Source organism: Hipposideros armiger, unplaced genomic scaffold, assembly GCF_001890085.2.
Source record: "Hipposideros armiger isolate ML-2016 unplaced genomic scaffold, ASM189008v1 scaffold_531, whole genome shotgun sequence".
NCBI lineage: Eukaryota > Metazoa > Chordata > Mammalia > Chiroptera > Hipposideridae > Hipposideros > Hipposideros armiger.
The window spans coordinates 435,042-456,745 of NW_017731881.1; the positions used below are offsets into that span (position 1 = coordinate 435,042).

Below are 21,704 nucleotides of genomic sequence, written 5' to 3' on the forward strand. Positions count from 1 at the left end.
GTTATTGACCAAGCACTATTTTGTATATAGCACTGTATACTTCCCTTATGGACATTATTTCAAACACTCTACTCCTTTGCTTTCCTCTCCTACCACCTTCCTTCTAATATTCTTTGTAGATTGTGTCACAGAATGGCTGGTCCACTCATGAATTTTTTCAGAAAAGTAATAGAAGATGTTGTGAAAAGATTCTAGTTGACATAACCCAAATTCATAAAGTTGTTCACTATTTGAGAATTCAGATAATAGCTACACTTTTAGTGGTTTGATAGAAAGTGTTTCATCAGGATCCCTGTATATTTAGCCTAAAATAATGGAAGTTTATAACTAAAAATATTTTCGGTGAGGTTTGTTATTTTTGTAACCTGGGAGTCCTTGGACTCCTGGGAGAGGTGACCTTTGGAGGAGACATGACCTCTCATAAATTTCTCAAGAATTTTATATATTTGTGTTTCCCAGGATTGAGTCTATAGATTTCATTAGATTCTTTATATGTTTATATATAAATACCTCGAAAGCAATGACTCTTAATTATGAAAACTCCAAACTTGACTGTATACATATTTTAAAAAGTTAGTTTCTAGGTTTTCCTTTTGGATGAAGGTAGTTCCTATATTATATATTTGTTCAGATATTATTTTTGTACAGAGTAATCAGATATTGAAGATTTGTTCTGTTGCTAGCTTACTCATATGTTTTAGCTCTTTTGCATGTGTAAAGCCAGATGCCATGTAGCATTTGGGTGAGACTAGATTTATTTTCAAAGCCATTAAGAGAGTGAAGGAAGTAGCCAAGGGGACAGTTATGACTAGTTTAAAAAGCACTGAAAGCACAAATTCCAAAGAAATATAATGTGAAGGAAGGGCAGTCAACGAGAAGATAGGTAAACTTTGGGGTGGGGTGGGGGTGGTAACCAACAAAGACAAAAGGAAAGGCCAAGACTGAAGTAGAAGCGTAATGTATCGTGTGTATCCCGGATAAGGGAGGTTTAAAGGCATGTGAAGAATAATAAACGAATAAAATTCACCTGTTGTAGGATAAGGTCGCCCTCTACTGTCACTTCATTCTGGTTTAGGTCATGAGTATATTCCTACTGTGCTTCAGGCCTGAAATGCTCAAATCCGGATAAAGATGGGGCTGAAAATCACTCTGGGCACCGGGGAGTGCCGCTCACGCCTATATGAGGCTTGATTTCTATTAGAACTTTTGAAAAGACAGTCAAAAGTGTATTGAACACTTTGTGCAAGGGAATACTAAGCAACAAAAACACATAGACCTGAAGTTTTCTGGCCTCTGCTTTGATAGTAGAACTTAAAATTTGTCTAGTATAGAGAGCCTTAGTAACATAGTGGTTAGGATTGTGGACTCTAAGACTGCTCGATCCATGCTTGATTTGGGGCCTTGGACCCAAAAGGGACCCTGTGTACTTTAGTTTCCTAAACTGCAAAGTTGGGATAAATGTTTCTGGATAAGTGTTTCATAAGGTTTTGAGGTGTTATGCTACCCATACAAAAGCCCTTAACAAAATATAAGAGCTCAGGAAATATTGGATGTTGTATCACAGTATCTTGAAGTCACATCCACATGGGGTGGTGGTGCTTATTTTGCCTCTATTTACATTTTTTGATCACAGGGTTTTCACTGCTTAGGATCCTTCATTCTGTAATGTCTGCCTATTGGACACCTACTTATTCTTTGCAACTCAATTGTAATTTCTTCATGGTTTTTCAAACCACCTTCCAAAGAATTTCTTTTTTCATGTGGTCTCATAGTACCAAATAATACATTTGCCTTAGCATTTACAGTATTAGTTATGTGTTCACATGTGTCTCAAGATCAAGGGTATATCTTATTATTCCATGATGCGGTAGTAACTGGCCTATAGTTGATGTATTAATCAGGGTTTTCCAGAGAAACAGAATCAATGGGATATGTGTGTGTATACCTCAATCAATCTCATATACATATGAGAGAGAGAGAGAGAGAGAGAGAGAGAGAGAGAGAGAGAGAGAAAGGGAGAGATTGACTGATTTTAAGCAGTTGGCTTACATGGTTGTGGGGGCCGACAATTGCAAAACCTTCAGGGCAGGCTGGCAGGCTGGAGACCCAGGGAAGAGGTGATGTTGCAGTCGAGGCAGAATTTCCTCTTTCTCAGGGGACCTCAGTCTTTTCCTCTTTAAGGCTTTCAACTGATTGAGTCTACCCACATTATGGAGGGTTAGAGGATAATCTTTACTGAAAGTCTACTGATTTAAATGTTAGTCTCACCTAAAAAAATACCTTCACAGAAACATCTAGAGTGGTATTTGACCAAATATTAGGTACCATGGTCTAGCCAAGTTGCCACATAAAATTAACCATCACAGTTAAGGTCAAATTGAATCTAGTAGGAGAGGGATGCACAGATATTAAAAATAGCCATAATAAAAAACTGGATCACATAAATGCCAAATAAGGAATATTACCATAAAAAGATTAAATTCCTGCAATTCACATGTGTCTTGGGAGCTTGTAATCCTTGGATAATCCAAGACACTGCTTCCATGCCTAATTACATATTCAGTTAGACTAAAAAACTAATGATAGATAGTTCAGCGATAGTGAATGTACTGGACTGTAGAAAAATAGATGCCACATCTGCTGTTTAGATTTATACCTGCTTTCAACTAGGCACTGTTCAGTTCTCTTAAAAATACAATAACAGGAAGAGGTGGCAGTTTTAGAGCAGGCTCAGCAAGCCAGCACGTTTTAGATTTACAGCCTGATAAAGCACAGTTGGACAATGCTGCCATCTTGTGGTACTGTGCTCACCTAGTTGTACAGATTCTCGTGGTGTCTCAATCGGCTTGAAGTTTGGCCTAAGCATTTTCAACTATTACAGTTTTTTAGGTAAGTCGGGATTTTCTGTGTGTTCCGAACTTTTGTTTAAACAGTCAGATGTTTCAGAGTGATCTGTGTGGAACATTTGATAAGGTTTAAAACTACATTTTCCCGATTTCATTTCCTCGAGGGTAAACGTGCAGACAGGAGGAGATCCCTAAGACTCTCCCAGCATTAACATTTGAGACACCTTGTGTCCCATGCCTCTCCAGGAGTGTTGGCTGTGGGCTCTTGTTTTCACTTAATAATGACACCGGTCCATCTGCCCTACAGTGGCAGCACCCAGGCAGATGCACTCATCTCAGATGAGATGTTTCTGGCCTTTAACTGCCTCACACCCTGGGCCTCAGATGAGTTTACTCTGTGTGAAGTTACCCTCTCAGAATACGGGAGCAGGGAGGAGATTGCTTCTAAAGGAGGGCAGATGCTCCTTTCCAGTCTGGATTGAAAGTATAATGTCAGGGAGAGAGGAGGTGAGGTACATGAGTCACCTTGTCCATCTGCAGTCCGCCCTGGAGCCCTCTTATCCCACTGACTCACCCCCCAGCCAGGAGTGGTGTCATGCTGAGCAGCAGCTTGTGCTACCTTACAGGTCAGACCTGTCATTCAAGATGCAGACTGGGATGTAAAGCAGGCTGTGTCACACCCACCCCAGTCTTTGTTTGGGGCGTCTACCATGGCCATGAGAATATGCCTCACATCTCTGTAGGGACCGTAACTCACCAATGGCTCAGCTGTGATGCTCGGAGATCTGTCTGCATTCGCACTGAAGCAAGCTTCCTACAGGCTGCTCCTAGCCAATGGTCCACTCCTGGGAGACATGGGACTTCTCCAGTGGGTGACTTTGGCTCAAGGACTCCCCATGGGCTTCACTGAAGCTCTGCTCGGCAGTTTAGGATCCCTTCCTCCCTCCCTCTCTTCCTTGTTATCCCAGCAGATAGTACTGGAAGGAATAAAGAGGCTGAGGGAAGAAGGCATGCTGGAAGGACTCTATTATGTAAGGCCAGAGACCCACCACAGAATACATCCCATGACGGCACAGAGGACACACCATTCACCAAGCCATCCACATTCACTGGTGAGGGATATCAGCTAAGGCCAGGGATGATGAAAGGAGAGGTGGTTACAAATTGAGCTTGTTAGCATCTGTGGGGATGATAGAGGCCAGGAGGTGGCTCTCAACTGCCAGAAGCCAAGAGGCCATAATTACCTTCCCAAAAGGCAAGGTTGAAGGACAGTCACGATGGGCTTTACCAGTAAGAAGTTATGGAGATGGCTAATGGTGTCAATTTTGCACCTGGGGGCAAAACAGGCAGACAGTTGTTGGCAAGGCTGCTCCTTAGCATCTATATACAGGGGTCAGGAAACTTTTAAGGTAAAGAGCTAGATAGTAAATTGAAAAAGGGCTGGATGGTAAGTGAAATGGCCTGTTTCTCACTCCTCATAGGGCTATTATTTCCCATCCTCTGAAGTGCATGCACCTTACCGAGACCTGTAGCATACCAGCCCCCTCTTGCTTGTCCTGTCCAATCAGCTTGAAATCAGTAATGGATTGGTGTGATACTCTCTTGGATATCTAAGAAGTCCAGCTCTCTCAGGTTGCATTATAGGAGGTAGGAGAGTTAACAAAACCCTGAGGCAAACTGTAAATGAGTATTGTCTATTTTTCCTGACCATAGAGCCTCAGCCAGCATTTCTATCTGGAGGCTTAAAGAATGTCTGATCCACTGGTGTGAAGTCGCACATAGCAGAGCATCCAACCAGGGATCTATTTCAAGTAGAGGTGTAGGAGTGGGCGGTGACCCTGGGACCCCCTGGCTGTGTCAGGTATTGTGCCATCTGGAGTAAGAGCCGGTGAATTGGATGGGGCTCCTTGGTAGATGACGGTTGGCTCTGTCAGTGTTGTTGGTTCCTTTAAGATACTTCTTCCCACACCTGCCAGAGTACCAGCAGCGAGCCCCATCATCCCCAGTCTCTGTTCCTTTGGTACTTGGTCATGGTTACTTATTAGTCCCCTTAATAAAGTGATGTGTAATGTGACAAACTGTCTCTCCAAGAAAAATAGAAACCCATTGAAGGCAGGAACGGTGTCTTCTCCATCTTCTTGTCCCTAAGGCTTAGCATTATGTCTTTCACCCAATACAATTGTGTTGAGTTCAACAGAATGGTTCCTAGGGAGGAGTAGAAGCACCAAAAATGGGCTAGAACAGGCTGCCTCAAAAGATTTAAAAATACAGTGAATTCATAACTCACATTTGATCAGTACCTGGAGGGCTAGTATTTAATGAATAACTCAGGAGTTAGGGTAAGAGTGAGGATCTAAGGCCTCCTGACCCATGGAGTAAGTAGCAGTTCTCCTACTAGTTCATGTGGCTCTTTTCTATGCATTTTTTTTTTAAGATTTTTATTGGGGAACAGTGTTTTTTTCCAGGACCCATCAACTCCAAGTCAAGTAGTCATTTCAATCCAGTTGTGGAGGGTGCAGCTCAGTGACCCATGCAGGGATCGAACCGGCAACCCTGGTGTTATGAGCACTGTGCTCTAACCAACTGTGCTAACCGGCCAGCCCTTTGTATGTTTTGAAAACAGAAGAAAAGTCCATCCAGAGGGGAGGCTATGAAGTTGCACAGCTGAGATTCTGGGCACGGAGTATTTCCCTGGAGAGCCTGGTGGTGCTCCTGAGGCAGAAGGAACACCCACAAGCATTTATTTGCCCTGGAGGATAGATTGGGGCCTCCCCACACTGCTTCATCTCTGGGGAATATCACTCCCACTCTCAGGTTGCTTTATGTCTAAGGGGCACTTTGCAGTGCAGTACATCTGCCTATACAATAATAGTTAGCTTTTCTACATCTCAAATAACTCCCATCTTTGAGAAACTAGATCTAATTATACACCAGGTCCAATATTCACACTGTCTTAGGGCAGGCATATTGAACTTTTTTCTCTTCAGGACCTAGTATCAGTGGATAACAACAATAACTATAATCCTATAGTTACTCTAGTAATTACCATTTATTACCTACCATTTACTGAATACTTATTCTAAGCAGGTATAGTATAGATGAGTACTGTAGAGCAAGGGTGTGGTTCAGGCAGGCTCAGATGCTACATCCAGAGGGGCCTCCTAGGACACAGGGAAAAGACTGAATCTGGAATCAAGTCTTTCTCAGAAACTTAGTTTCAAACTCGGCCTTGGCCAATTCTCTTCGCCTAAATTTCCTCATCTATAAAGGAGATGAAAGCTGCCCTTCTACCTCGAGGATATGCTGGAAGAATAAACACTATGATGCTGGCCTTTAGCATAGATTTGGTCAGTGGACGCTCCCCCTGAGGACCTGAATTCTTAATTCCTTTATATTGGGTTGTTGGAAAAGTCAGGACGCATGTTTGTGACAGATGGCACTAGTTCATTTTTGGAAGTACTAGAGTCATTCGCATCTATGTTATTGCTATGTCATTTGACAGCTGACAGTTGTAGCTTCATTATAAAAAAAAATTGAGCGATTTGGTTGAGTTTTGGAGATTTTACAACAAGTTGAAGATGGAAGACCAAACTATGCATTTTTGCCATATTTTACTGTTTTACTTTCATAAAGGGAAGAATGCGTGTCAAGCTTGTGAAAAGTTGCATAAAGTTTACAGTGACAATGCTCTATAAGAACATCAGTGCCAACGATGGTTCACGAAATTCCGTGCTGGTGATTTTGATCTCAACAAAGCTCCTCGGTCAGGGAGGCCCACTGAGGTTGATGACGACAAAATAAAGGCATTGATCGAGTCAAACCCACGTTACACGACAGGAGAGATTGCAGAAACATTGAACATCCATCATGCAAGCATTCACGACCACTGGAAGAAGCTGGGATACGTAGGCAATCTTGATATTTGGGTTCTGCATGAACTTGAAGTTCATTTGATAGTGTGTATAAACATCTGCAATATGCTCATTAAACGTGAGGAAAACGATCCTTTTTTGAAGCGACTGATAACTGGTGATGAGAAGTGGATTGTTTACAACAATGTGGTGTGCAAACGGTCTTGGTCCCAACGTGATGATTCGCCTCAAATGACATCGAAAGCAGACATTCATCAGAGGAAGGTTATGCTCTCAGTGTGGTGGGATTTTAAAGGTGTTGTGTTTTTCGAGCTCCTACCAAGGAACCAAACAATCAATTCGAATGTTTACTGTCAGCAATTGGACAGTTTGAACGAACCCATTATCCAGAAATGTCCAGAGCTTGTTAATTGTAAAGGAGTTGTGTTCCATCGCGACAATGTGAGACCACACACAAGTTTGATCACCCGTCAAAAATAATTGGAGCTTGGATGGGACGTGTTGCCACACTCACCATACTCGCCTGACCTTGTGCCATCAGACTTCCACTTGTTTCGCTCTCTTCAAGACTCTTTGTGTGGTATAACGTTCAATTCAGATGAGGCTGTAAATCAGCACCTTGTTCAGTTTTTTGCAAATAAAGACTGGTCCTTCTATAAACGAGGAATTATGAAGTTCACTGAAAGATGGTAAAAGGTTATCGAACAAAACGGGCAACATATCATTGATTGATCTTTGTTCTTTATATAAATAAACGACCTTTGAAAAACATAGACAAAATACGTCATGACTTTTCCAACAACCCAATATTTGAGTTGCTCTCTTTAAAGTCATTTGTGAAGGCAGTGGAAGTATTCTGGGGGTGGCCAGACTTTTCCTGCTAAAAGATGGTGTTGTAATTTCTGCTTTTTGATTCTGCAAAGCTAGCTGTCCTGATTCCTGTCCACTTTTCCTGACAGCATTACTTCATCATTTTATTTTGATGGTTTTGTGAACCTCTGAGAGCCTTTAATATCCCTTTTCTACATAAGTTATCCAGAGCTGGTTTCTTGCTTGCAACCAAAAATGCTGATGGGATAGAGCCTTTTGCAGTGAAGCACCTCCATATACCTTAGTGCTTCTGGTCTGAAAAACAACTTGATCTTCTATGTAACAGATGAGGAAACTCTAGCTACCCTGTAGCCTGATAGCGATTTAAGTTGTTATTTTTTATGCAGGATGGTTGTGAGGAAAACAGCACATTTGGGAGATGATGGGACTGCCTTTAAAAAATCTGGCTTAGCTTTTTCATGAAGTTGGTGCCAAAAGTGAAGAAGGAAGCCCCAGTCCCTCCCAAAGCTGAAGCCAAAGCAAAGGCTTTGAAGGCAAGGAAAGCAGAGTTTAAAGGCATCCACAGCCACAAAAAAAAAATGAAGATCTGCATGTCACCCACCTTCCGAAGGCCCAGGACACTGTGGCTCCGATGGCAGCCCAAACATCCTCGGAAGAGCACCCCCAGGAGAAACAAACTTGACCACTACGCCATCATCAAGTTCTCTCTGACCATAGACAGTCAGCCATGGAAAGATAGAAGACAGCAATACACTGTGTTCATTGGGATGTCAAGGCCACCAAGCACCAGATCAAACAGGCTGGGAAGAAGCTCTATGACATTGACGTGGTCAAGGTCAACACCCTGATCAGGCCTGATGGAGAGAAGGCATATGTTTGACAGGCTCCTGACTATGATGCTTTGGATGTTGCCAACAAAATGGGGATCATCTAAAACAGTCCAGCTGGCTAATTCTAAATATAAAAAATTTTCACTGTAAAAAAAAGAAAAATCTAGCATAATACACAATCATCATGCTGTGGGTGGCCACCTCCGGTTCTGAGACTGCCTGGTGGTCTGGGAGGCTGAACACTGTGTGTGCAGCTTGGTCCCTATAGTAGGAGCATAGTAGGAACTCAACCCACAATTCTCCCTGTAGCTCCTCAGAAGCTGGTGTCACCTTGGCTGGGCTGCTGTCTGAGCTAGGGCGGGTATGCTGTGGCCAGGGGATGAACTGCTTCTCTACCTACTCACTCACCCAGGGAAGAATTTGCTACAGGGGAGGCATGAGGGACGGGCTTGCTGATTGGGAAAAGGCAGAGAGTGCTATTTAAAGTTGGCATGCCTGCGGGAACAGCCTGTTGACCTTGCGCTTTTACCTGCCCTTTCCTGTTCTCCAAAGGGTCCCTTTCTCTGTTCCATGCCCTATTTCCGCCCATTCCTGTGGCCAGCCTTCCTGCTCAGAGCCTGCGTGTCTTCCCAGAGCCCTGCCGATTTGCTTTTCCTACCCTAGGATGTTGAATTGGGGTGTGTTCCTTAATGCCAGCCCCTCCTATCACTTTCTTTCTCCACCTTTTCTTTAATGATGCTTCTCCTAGTAATCCCATCTACCCAGGTGAGCACTTTCACTACTTTGCAAGCCCCACATGGATAGGTTGGCTTTGTCAACAGTATATGTATGACCAGGCAGCAGGCACAGGGTTTGCTTGACAACATAGCAGGCGGGGACTGGGAATATCCATCAGATGAAAGAGCGACTGCGTGAGTGAGTAAACCCTCAGCCCGCTTCCTGGCTGTCTGATGTTACAGTCCCTACTTTTCACAAGAGAAGGAAGGGTCTTAGGTGAGATAATAGAATGAATACATGTAGAAGCCTTCAGCATGTGAGATATGCTCAGGACACGTTTCTTAACTGAATCTGATTCCACACCCACCCACCTCAAACCATCCAGCAAGCAGCACATTTGCGATTCTTTCTTGCGTGCAGTCTTCCCTTCTAAACCAGGGCTTCTTCACTGGGATGGGGATGGTGGTGGGACTGGGATCCTGGGTGGGGCGTTTTTATTTGTCAAGATGATTGAAACATAATCTATTGGCATTTAGATGGTGGGAGCCAGGGATGCCAACATCCTGTGCTGTGTGGACATTGCCATACAACAATTAATTGTCATGAGTTCTGCATGATTTCTGGTGTCCCCACCTCTTGTCCCAACATTCAAGTATGAAAAAACATTTTTTTTTCGGTAAAATAAATTGGATCCTAGCTCAGATAATTACAAATATGCAATACTGCATGGCTTTACTATACTGAAATTTCCAGGAATGCATCTATTGGAAAAACAAGGATTATTTTATTCAGAGCTTCTTTACCAGAGTTGTTCCCTATTTCAGAAAATCATGTCACAGAAGCAATGCTACAGGTGGAACTGAGTTGCCAACACAAGTCTACAGTCTGCATTTGTAGCTATAGTGCTCATAGTGATTTTATCAGAGATGCAGTTATTAATCCCTCTATTGAAGATACGTTGATTGTAACAAAAATTTTTTTAAATCATTCAAAAGTCACCAAAACAAAATAGATGTAAAAGAAATGTAAATAGACTTTCAAGGGCTTTTTGGGGGAAAGTTTGTAACACACATGTGAAGTTATTAATAAGGCTTAAAATTGCGGTAAGCCTTTTGGGACAGCCTGTATTTATTATTTAAAGGGGCTGTTAGATCTGATATTGGGGAGAATCACTTACTTACACTTTGCACCTCCCTGGAAAACAGCAGCCAGTTGAAAATGTCCAGTCATGACAGTAGGACAGAATACGTGTGGAGGGCAGTGGCTGAAAGCCAACAGACCCGGTCTTACCCCTGCGATTACCGAAGGAGTCATTTGGGCTTCTCTGAACCTTGGTTGTCTTGCCTGTGAAATGAGTATGGGAGCAGCTGTCTCCCTGTGCAGGCGTGGAAACCAGGTGAGAAGCACAGGACACTCCGGAGGACCCGACACAAACTAGCAGGGCTTCTATCCACAGTGCTGTCTCCACCTTTGCCTCTCCCATTTACTCCTTGTCGTTGCTACCCGGCGGGGCGAGGGGGCAAGTGACAGGTGGCCTTCATGCCCTTCGCTGTCGCGCGCCCCAGGGCGCCCGGCTGCTCTCCGGGGTGTGCGGGGGAGTAGGGGGCGAGTCTGCCCAGTGGGCAGCGCTCGGGGCCGGCTGGACCCGCGTCTCTGCTCTGCCCTCTGTGTGCTCACAAAGCCCGCGTGCAGTCTGCACTTGGCCCTGGTGCCCCGGCAGCGACGCGGGGCGGGGCAGCGGCGGAACCTTTCCGGACCTTTCCTGGGGTGAGCCTTGCTCTCCCCGCCTCCAAGCCTCCGCCAGGGAGGGAGGTCGGGCGGGCGGGGCTCCAGCCCAGGCCAGGAGCCCGGGCTGGGAGCGGCAGCTTTTGCTGCGCTGACAGCTGTGGCTGGAGACTACGCTCGCCGCTGGGTAAGAGGCATCCGGGGGCCGATCTCCGGCCGTCGGCCAGGGGGCGGGGGACCGGTCGGGCACAGAGAGCACCCCTGAGGCTGGTAGTTGGCCTAACTCTGCTCCCGCAGCTGCGACTCCGCGGACTCATGCCCCGCTTTCCGTCCCGCGCTGCACTTTCCTTTCCCACCTGGCACGCCCAGCCCTTTGCTGCCCTTGTCCGGACCCCGGGTCTTGGGACCCTTGCTTCCTTCTCGGTGTGTCGGGCCTCGGGCGCGCGGAGAGCTCCAGCTGCGAGGGGCGGTTAACAGCCGCAGTATCCGGTCTTGGTGTTGGGAATTTCTGGCGCCTTCCACTTGTTGACTGTGACACGCAGCACGATCTCCGGGCGTGATGGGGTGCACAGCCTCCGGGGGGTCAGAGGATGACGTCAGTCTGTTTGCCCACAACGGTGACACATTTATCCATCGCCACTGCGCGTGGGATAGAGGTGCACTCGAGTCAGCTGCGGCTGCGACCCGCAGAGGAGAGCATTTAGGGCACGTACTCAACAGGAAGCGGCGGAAAGAAGAGAAAAAAAGGGTTCTGTGGTGGAGTTGTAGCGCTCCTTTTCTTGCCTCTTTATGTCTCCCCTTTTAAAAATCCCAACAGCTTCTTGCCCAAAGACACAGCGAGCAGCCTCAGGATTTGTCTGGGCTGCCCATTGCTATAATGTAGGGTTCTGACCCATTTGTGTGCCTTGTACCCCTTTGGCAGTTCTGGGACGTACTAAGGACCCCTTCTCGGCACGATACTTTTAAAGATATAAAATAAAAGGCACAGTATTACAAATTCCAATTCCAAAACACTTGTCAAATACTGAAAGAATTTATGGTATAGTTATAAGTAATATACATGCCTTTAAAAATGCATTAAATAAGAAGATCTAGCGGTGGATCTAATAGCTACCATAATTTTGAAGTAGTAAGAGCATAAACAATATTTCAAGTTATAGGCAACACCAGTAATATAAGAAAATATCTATGATTTCTATTGGTGACAAAATCAGAGACACTGCTAAATACTGCCATGGTTTGTTGTCTATATAAACAGTTGAAGGAAGCGTTCAATTTCAGTTAGAAGTTAATGAAAATAAAGATATGAACACCATTTTTCCATCTCAGTTCATGGGCCCCAGGTTCAGATCCCCTCACCGTAGAAAGGGCACTGCCTAGGAAGTCGGGTGGCTGTCTTGACACGTCCATTGACCAGCAGTGTGACCTTGGCTTTTGAACTTCTTTGCGCCTTAGCTTCTTGACTGTGCAGTGGAGATGGTTATGCTTTACCATGTATTTTAAGTGCCCCAGCACTGTGCCTTGCACAGAGGGGTGAGATAAGTACTGTTTATTAGAACTTGTTTGTCGCCCTCACTGGACTGCAAGCTAATGGCCATCACCATTGTATCTCCAATCCTGGTACATGGAATGAACTCAATAAATATTTTTTGAATGAATAAGTGGCTACATCAAAAAAACCCAAAATTCATCAAAGAGACAGCTGGTGGTCTGAGAAATAACTGTTTAAAATTTGGGATTTTTTTTTTAACTGGCTAACCAACTATGTAAGCACATTTGGAGCTGGAGTGCTTGAAAGGTCGTGCAGGGCCCATGGGTGTGTGTGTCGGGTCTATGTGACTGGGATTCTGCCAGAGAAAATGAAAGCGAGGATTCCTTTGCAGAACAGTTTCTCCTCCATCTTGCCTGTGTCTAGGCTTGTTCATCTGTTATGTTGTAACACAGGAAGTGTCTTCAAGGGAATGGAGACAGACCCCTGCTGACGCATTTCTGGGCATAGATGCACATTTCTCTTTTCTTTTTTAGCTTTCACTGTTCTACCACCCACTACATAACTCCTCTTTGACCCTGAAGATTTGGTACCTAGGAGTGGTGGGGGTGAATTGCTAGATGCTGCCCAGTCTAGGCCAGAAGCCAATGTGTGGTTTTTTAATTCCCAGCCTTAAAAGTCTGCGTAATTCAACAACTGTGGATGGTAATAGGAAGAAGGAAACAGGCCCAGCCAGCCATCCCTGTGATACCCGAAGTACTGCATTGGTGCAGGAAGATGTGGAGAGAGCTTTGTAAAGAACATGAAATTTAGAACAAACGGGGGTTATCTATGCCTGTAATTTTGGGGAGGGCAAATACTGGTGTTAAGAACTACCTTTTGTCCCCTCACAAGTCATATGTTGAAGCTCTAACCCCCAGGGCCTTAGAATGTGACTGTTTGGAGATAGGGCCTTTAAAAAGATAATTAAGGTTGAATGAGGTCATAATGGTGGAGTCATAATCCAATTTGACAGGTGTCTTTCTAAGAAGAGGAAGAGACACCAGGAGGAGGCCTGGTTATATCAACCCTTGTCATCCTTTATTGCAATAATTTCCAGCTCTGATCAATCTAAGATGTTAGTAGAACAAATGTTCTCATTTGAGTACCTGCTTGTGAACCTCCATTTCCCTTTCCCCCTCATTTAGAGGATTACAGAGTTTTAGAAAAGGAAGGGACCTTTGAAGCCACCCAGTCCAATCCTTTCTCCATTGATGAAGAAAGCATGCCCCAGAATGGTTAAGGATGAGCCCTACTGGGTACTACCTGGGATGTGGATCTGGGCCTTCTGACACCTGACACACCTTCAGACAAAGCTTCGCCAGGACTGAGAACTGTGTCATTTAGTTAGACATAGGGAAGGCAGGAACCTGGCACACCTGTTACCTGCCTACCCCTCATTCATCTCTTAACCATTAAAGGATTGAGTTTGGCATATCTTCGATCGTTTTCAAACAACAGATGTATAACTTGTAATTAAGATTCTTTTCTCATTGGGTTAAGACCTCAGGGAACAATATGCCTGACTAATTGGCCAGTGCCTGTTTGTGATGAAACCCCATCCACCCTTGAGAGTCCTCTTGTATGTGAGACTCAGTGGGATTCCCAGTGCTCCTGAGGCTGATAAGTAATTTTATTGTGCTCGTTGAACAGATTCAGGAGACAAGCTAAGCTGATCCCTGCTGTGTGGCTGGGAGCAAATTAATTCCACTTGAGGCCTTCCTCTCCAGAGTGTTCCATACTTTGGGGATCAGCACACACAAGCATATGCAGACATGGAAAGGAAACTTTGAAAATACTTGACTCCAGGCCAACTGTGAATGATGGAGTTGAAAGCGAGCTGAATTGTGATGTTTTATACAATAGAACATAAGTAGTCAAGCTCCCACTGGTTAAAGCAAGCAGAAAAACAAGGCACCCCCTCCCCCCCCCATATAGTTCAGTCAAAACCTTTAACTTTTGGTTGAAATAATCCAATTGACTGGCATTATCTCCTTTTCTGGAGCCACAATACGAGAGTTTTCATTCTGTAAAAAATACAGAGGGTGCCATAAAAAATGTAGACACATTTTAAGAGATGTTATCTGTGAAGCAGTAGTTTGCTGTGATCAGAAGTGCCTGGATGTTGATAGTAACCAGCTTGAGCCCCTCCAGTAAATGCAGAAGGCAAAGGTGACTATATATGACTATATATTGAGTATTACCATTTTAATACAGTTTTTTATTCCTTTTTTAGAATGTGTATGCATTTTTTTGGCACCCTCTGTATAATTTTTATTTTTTTGCTTAGCAAATGTATGGCTTGGTGAAATTGTCAGTCCCTCCCCATTATAAGGCTTCCTGATTGTTAAATGAGTGTAGGCTATGCACACTGGTAGGAGATTTCTCAGCAGCAAAGGGAGCCACTGTTTCATTGTCAAGCCCTCATTAGTAACTCTTAATCAGTAACTCTTCAAAGAAAAACCCTGAATCATTGGGGAGCTGTAGATGAGTGTTTCTGTTTCCTGGTTGATTTGCTCCTGGTCCACTACCAAAGCCTTGCTTCACAGCTTAATGTTTAAACAAATATTTAATAATATTTAAACAGCTTCAGAAGTAGAGTTCCAACTGGGCCCTGCAGGACTAAATGAAGATGGCTCCATTTTCTTTATTTGTTAACGATATAGTAACCCAGTTTGTGAACACACAGGTAATAACAGTGCTGCCATTACTCAAGAGGAGGTGTGCCAAGAGGAAGGGCGCAGCCTGCGCAATCCCTCCGTGGAACAGCTCTCGTTCGATTCTCTGTTCCTTCTCTCTCACGCTGCTTTGGACCTTTACTGCACTTTGAGTAATCTGGTACTGGTACTTACACCCTCTCTTCATTATATCCACCGGAACAAGGTCATGGTTCACATTCTTCTGTCTTTATCCCCTCTAGCTAATTTGTCACAGAGATTCCTTCAACATGTGTTTTGCATTCATGATTCCATTCTTTGTTCTCATTGTCTATTCTAAGCCCTCAATGGTGGCAGAATTTCTGAAACAGCCACTTAATGGATCTTCATAGTCCTAGTCATTCCTGTGAACACAATAGCTAGATTCTTTCTTCTTATTCATCACAGGCTCTGTACGGCCTAGCACAAGGCCTGGCACATAGTAAACACTCAAAAATACTGAACTCAACTGAATTGCTCCAATTCATCCTCTTGACTTACCCCAGGGGGGTCTTCGAAGACATCAGTTTTGTTAAGAACTTCCAAGGATTCTTACTGCCATTAGCAGGGATCATAAGTTCAAATGCATGTCAGAGCCAAGCAGGTGACAGAAATGAGTGATCGGTGCCGAGTGGGGCTGGGTGAACAGGAACATCTTGTAGGATCTAGACGGGCAATGACCACTCAGTCCCAGCCAAGTGTTTACGTGTTCTGAGAATGTGGGCTAATTCAAAATTTAAGAAAATAGCACGAGCCAAACAAAACACAGCTCTGGGCTGCATTTGGCCTGCAGGTGGCTACTTTGTGATCCCTAGATAGGATTACGATTGTTGAGGATTGAGCTCCCAAACCAAAACTTTGCTTACCCTTGCCTGTCCAATTTTATTTCTCCCTCTTCCCAGTGGACATCTGCCGTAGGCTGCCTTCCTCCTGACCACACTTATGCAATGCTCATTCTAGGTGATTCTACTTCCCAAACCTTAAACCTCGGTGTCCCAAACTAGCACAGATAGGCCCTTGCTTTGACTGCTGTTTCTGCCCATGTAATTCCTCTCTCTTCAGCTGCCTGGATGTCAACTTTGACTTTTTTTCCTCCCAGGGCCCTTCTTACCTTTCATCCAATCATTCTCTTTCTCCTGCCTCGGTCTTATCTGAATCTTTATTTGTATTTCCAATGTTAGCACCTACTCAGACCCTTATCACTCACACCTGGACCACTGCACTAGTCTCCTAACTGACTTCCAGAATTGGTTTTGTCTCTTCTCTAATTTAATTTGCTCCCTGACACTAGATTCATTTTCTCAAAGTCACTCCCTTTGTTCTATGACTTCTGAAACTTTGATTTTTTTTCAATTCCCTAGCATGTCCCTTTATCACTGGGCTATAATATTTTTTTCTTGTCTACTCTTCTCAACATCAGTCAAATCTGGTTGAACTTCTATTGCCCAGATATACTCTGGGCCTTCTCGCCATGTCAGTCAGGATCTCTGGGAAACAGATGACACACCGGAACATGTTATTAAGACAGGTTTAACGAAGTAACTGTTTACAAAGGGCAGGGTTAAGGGGAACCAATAAGAGTGGTGAAGCAATTGCATTGATTTGGGGCTTGAAGAGGCAAGTAGAGGGAGTGATTACTAGAACCCTGAGAAAGAGCTGTAGTAGAGGAGAGGCCACCCCACAGGAGCCAAGGCCTTTGGCATGCAGCCATTGCTGGGCTGAGGCTCAGCAGGGAGGGGTCTGAGGAATAAATATCCTAGTCTTACTCTTTTTCCATTCTTTAATATACTGGTGCCTCCCATTGGCTGACCCCAGCTGGAAGCCAGAGGACCAGCTGATGCCCACCTTATGGGTCCGCTCTCAAGGATCAGAGGAAGGCAGAGAAGGCTGGAGAGAGATCTGGAGGGCAGACACCATCTCTTTGAATCACTTACTTTGGCTATTCTCTTCTCCCGGTGTACCCTCCCATAGCATTTCCACTGTCAAAATGCCACCAGTCTTTTACCTCCTGCTCTGTCTGTTTCACCAAGTTTTCATCGATTATTCCATCTCTCTTCAAAACACCTAAGGCGTTGAGCTCATATTAATTACATTGTGCTTTGCTTCTGCTAGTTACATTTAAGCTGGAATATAAACCCAGGTTTTTGGAAGCCAACCCCAAACTCTCCTCCCATTAATCCAGAGATGATGTAGGTGTTGGAAAATAAAGCTACTCCATTCTTTGCAACTGTTCCTGAGGAGGTGGCCAGAGAGGTCAGTGCTACACTGTAGAGGTTCTCTGCCTGCTACACCAACTCTCTGAACCACCCTAGGGGATGACAAGAAGGGCCCGGGTACTCCACACGTGTCAGTGGGGATAGTCGGGACCAGAGCCTAGAACCACAGGTTGAAACCACCAAGAAGTGTCAGTCTCTTTGAGAAAATAGATGCATCAAAATGCCAACAAATAACAGTGACCACAGGAAATTTCCAAGAAGGGCAAGATAGGTCATATGACTTGTGGAGTCCACCTGGGCTGGAGGGACTAGAGAAGTTGTGACTTGGGCTGGACTTTGGGCCATGGCTAAGACAGGAAGCAAGAAAGGGCATTTCAGGAGGGTATTCTATGCATACTGTGGGGATGAGGCACTAACATGTACTCCATTCCACTAGGATGTGAGCTCTGTCAGCACAAGGATGAGACACGTTCACTGTTTTTTTCCCCAGCACCTACCACAGCACCTGGCACAGTGAAGGATCTCAATAAGTGTTTTAGCCCATTTGAGCTGCTATATCAAAATACGACAGACTGGGTAGCTTATAAACAGCAGAAATTTATTTCTTACAGTTCTGGAGGCTGGGAAGTCCAAGATCAAGGTGCCAGCATGGTTGGGTGAGGACCCTCTTCCCAGTTCATATCCGATGCCTTTCCCCTGTATCCTTACACTGTAGAAGGGGTCAGGATCTCTCTCGGGTCTCTTTTATAAGGGCACTAATCCCTTTCATGAGGGTTCTACCCTCATGACTTAATCGCCTCCCAAAGGCCCCCTACTAATACCATCATCTTTGGGGGATAGGATTTCAACATGAATATCTGGGAGACACAAGCATTCAGACCATAGAATGAATTAATAGATAGATGGATTTATTCACTTACCTTTACATGTCAGATGTATACACATGAATGAAGGTGAAACTTAATTCATTAAAGAAAACCTATATTGAGTATGGAGGAAAACACAAATCACTGGATACAACTCAAGGTAGAAAGAGAGAGAGGTGCACACATCTAACTATCCTTAACATTCTAATATTTAAATGAGACCTTTTAACATTAAAAAAACGTTCCCCTGAAATTTGGTTCACCTTATTCTTGGCCTACATTATCAGCTACATTATCAGTAGCTGGCAAACTCTACTGTTCTTCCCTTAGCACCTAAAGCTAATAGACTGGGAATGGGACCAGGACTTGGGTGGGGACATTTGTTCATTAGCACAGGACCTTGTGTGTAGGAGATACTCAATGAATACTTGTAGCAACAGTCTTAGGCACAGCAGAATTGTGGCCATGCAGATTTCATGTCATTCTATTCTTTCCATAAATATATACTTAAACATTTAGCATTGCAAAATGTAATTTAATTTGCATTTGTGTAGGAAAGATATAAATAAAAATATAGTTTCGCTTTGGTTTCCCAATTTCTGGTTTTGCAAATTTCACCACTGTATGATTGAGACCAGTTCAGTATAAGTATAAACCTGAATGTGCACATATATTTATATCCTGTAGAAGATTCGTTCTTTAAACACCTCTCTGAGCATTTTTGGTTGATGATATTTCCCCTTTATCTAGGTTAAAGGGTAAAAGAGATATGAAAACTTTCCTCGGGGGAGAAGCTATCTGAAGTTTCAATACAGCAGGTGATAGAGTGAGACAAAAGGAAGGAGGGCCCGGTGCTGAATTTTTCCAGAGTAATTATGGCATTAAAAATTCATACTGTAGCTATGTTATTTAGTTGTAAGAATTTGGCTCACTCACCCACATATTATAACATTCTGCAGTAATATGTCATTAAATTACTTTTAAAATGCCACTGGACCGTTCAGTGGATATGTAAAAAGGAGCAGAGCAAAAATTTGTTAAACATGTAAAATCTTCCATCTGAACAGTGAGTGAGTGCATTTAATGTAGGTGAATTAAAATGTACCTGGGTTTTGTTTGAATCAGGTATGGTGAGGCCAACACACTAGGAGATGAATGCCAGGGAGGGATGTGTTTTTCTCAAGTTTCCTAGGAACAGGAGGCATGGCATCACATAGGGTCCCCTGGGTAGCCCCCAGGTTGGTTAGGAGGCAGATAATTTGAGGAGAAAGCATGGACAAAAACCTATATGTGATTTTTGTGAGGCAAGGGGAACAGGCTGACCAGGTTTGGGACTGGCTATTTTGAATAATTTTAGTGGGCTCTGGAGTATAGGGGCTGCCCTAGTTGTTTGATATCTGACCCTGGGATGATTAGGGCAGAGGAGGAATTGCCTTGTGGAATGTAAAAGCCAGATGGAGGAGGTGGTTCAAGTATGGACTCTGGGTTGGTTGTTTTACTTAACAAAGATGTGCTCCCAGACAAGTGGTTTATTGTCTTTAGGAGTCAGCTAGCTCTGGGGCAGTCTGTTAGGACTAACAAAGCCCCAAAATGTCAATCATACAATACAGGCAATTAAAAACGTGATTTACACAGTAGGACTCACAGTATCTCCAGGAAGTTTTCATGCAGTGTCTTAATCCAGTGCCATTGATAAGTGCCATGAATATGACAGAGTACTTTATTTGCATGTACTTATATTAAGATGAGATCATGTTAAGGAACCATAGTATTTATGGGGCAATGTTTGGCATTCTTGGTACCCAAGGTGGTACTAATTCTGTCACAGTAAGTTTCTTTCCTGAGCTTTTTCCAGATTTGGACCTGCCCTTTTATAGCTTAAGTCAGAGGGTCTGATGGTCAATTTTCTGTGTCAACTTGACTGGGCCATGGTTTGCTCAGACATTTGCTCAAATAGTATTCTGGGCATGTCTATGAGGGTGTTTCTGGAAGAATTGTAGCCTTCTCGATGTGGGTAGCCTCATCCAATCAGTTGAAGGTCTGAATAGAACAAAAAGACTGACCCTCCCACGAATAAACGAGAATTCTTCATGCCTGACTGTCTTGAGTTGGGTGGGACATTGGTTTTCTCCTGCCTTCATACTTGAACTGAAATGTCACTTCTTCCTGGGACTTGAACCTGCTGACTTGGGCTGAAACCACACCACAGGCTCTCCTGAGTTTCCAGCTCGCTGACTGCTGTTCCTGAGAGTTGTCTGCTTCCATAACCATGTGAGTCAATTCCCAGGAGTGTCCTTTATATAATAGGGAAAATGATGATGTTTGATTTGATACCCTCCCTTCCTCTCTTCCATCTGCACCAGTTGAATCCTGGTTTTGTCCTTTATTGGCTGTGTGGCCTTAAGGATGTAACCAGTCCCCTGTGGCCTCGTTTTTCTCAGTTGTAAAATGGGGATGATATGTCTTCCTCAAGTGCCTAGCCTGGGGCCTGACACGTAGGAGTCTGGCGTAGGGCCATGATGAGCCAGTTTTACAACAGGAATCAGGACCGAGCTTCAGATTGTTCAAAGTAGCCATCCTATGCTGAGAAGGGTGCGAGGGGGATTGGCAAAATTTGAGACAGGTGGAAGGAGGGACTGGCTAGTTCAGCAAGTCCCAGAGGGGTGGGCAGTCAGAGTGCCCTAAAGGAGAGCTGTAGGCACCAGAGGTGGATTTATGCAGAAGCAAATGAAATTTGCTTCAGGGGCCCTGTGAGTGCAGGGAGCTCTGACTTGTTCCAGGAGAGGAGGGGTAGCCAGGTTGTAATGGGGAAGCTTCTACTTCTGATAAATTGCCTAAAAGAGATCTCAGAAGAAAGAGTCCTGACTCTTCAAGGATTCAGACATTTATTGTGATTTATTTTCTCATTCAAAATTAATATTAACTATTATATCTAATTTTGTATTTATAGTTTCAGATCCCTAAATTGTATATGCTTCAATGCCCATAAAAGTTGGATCTGCCCCTGGCTAGAGGCCTGCCCTTCTTGGGGTAGCAGGTCTCTTTTGTCCTGCCTTGCGCAGCCCAGCAAAGAGGCTGTCCCAACATCAGGAGCTCTGGGAGAAGGTCCAGACTGGGAGTGTCTCCACCTTGGAAGTGCTAGCTCCTGCTAATGCCTGCATTGCTGCTCCAAATGGCACTCAGAAAAAGTTGCTGTTCACAGAAAGGACTCATTGTAGGGCTGGCCTTGCTGCTGACTCATTGTGTGACCTTTGGAAGATCACCTTGCCTCGCTGACCTGAGCCTTAGTTTCCCCATTTGTAAAGTGGTATCAGTTCCTTCAGTGTGGGCTCAGGTATGGGCCCCGTGAATCGTAAAGCTCTATGCACACCGGAGGGAAGTCTGATTATAATTGTGTTGCTATAACTTGTATTCCTATTATCTTACTATTACTTGAAATATGTCCAGACCTTAACATTGCAGTGACTAAAGAGCAAAGATGGTGTCCACTCCGATACACTTTTTTTGATTTTTGCTGTTTCATTTATTTAAACTTTGTATTGTGGAAACTTTCCAGTAAACATAAAAATAGATCACC

The 21,704-nt window shown here is 44.1% G+C and overlaps 1 protein-coding gene and 1 pseudogene across 2 annotated transcripts in view; both read left to right on the plus strand.

Annotated features, from left to right (window-relative positions):
* The first annotated feature begins 7,807 nt into the window (after nt 1-7,807).
* LOC109396655 (60S ribosomal protein L23a pseudogene) lies at nt 7,808-8,483 on the plus strand (annotated as a pseudogene).
* A 2,400-nt stretch (nt 8,484-10,883) lies between these two features.
* The window catches only part of SQOR (sulfide quinone oxidoreductase), a 41,724-nt gene continuing 30,903 nt past the window's right edge, over nt 10,884-21,704 (plus strand). The window contains exons 1-2 of one of the 2 annotated variants that reach the window (XM_019668661.1): nt 10,884-11,008; nt 20,337-20,398. The gene's annotated coding sequence lies outside the window, so the exon portion shown is untranslated. The remainder of the gene's footprint in view (nt 11,009-20,336; nt 20,399-21,704) is intronic. The other variant, XM_019668660.1, reaches the window with a different exon arrangement.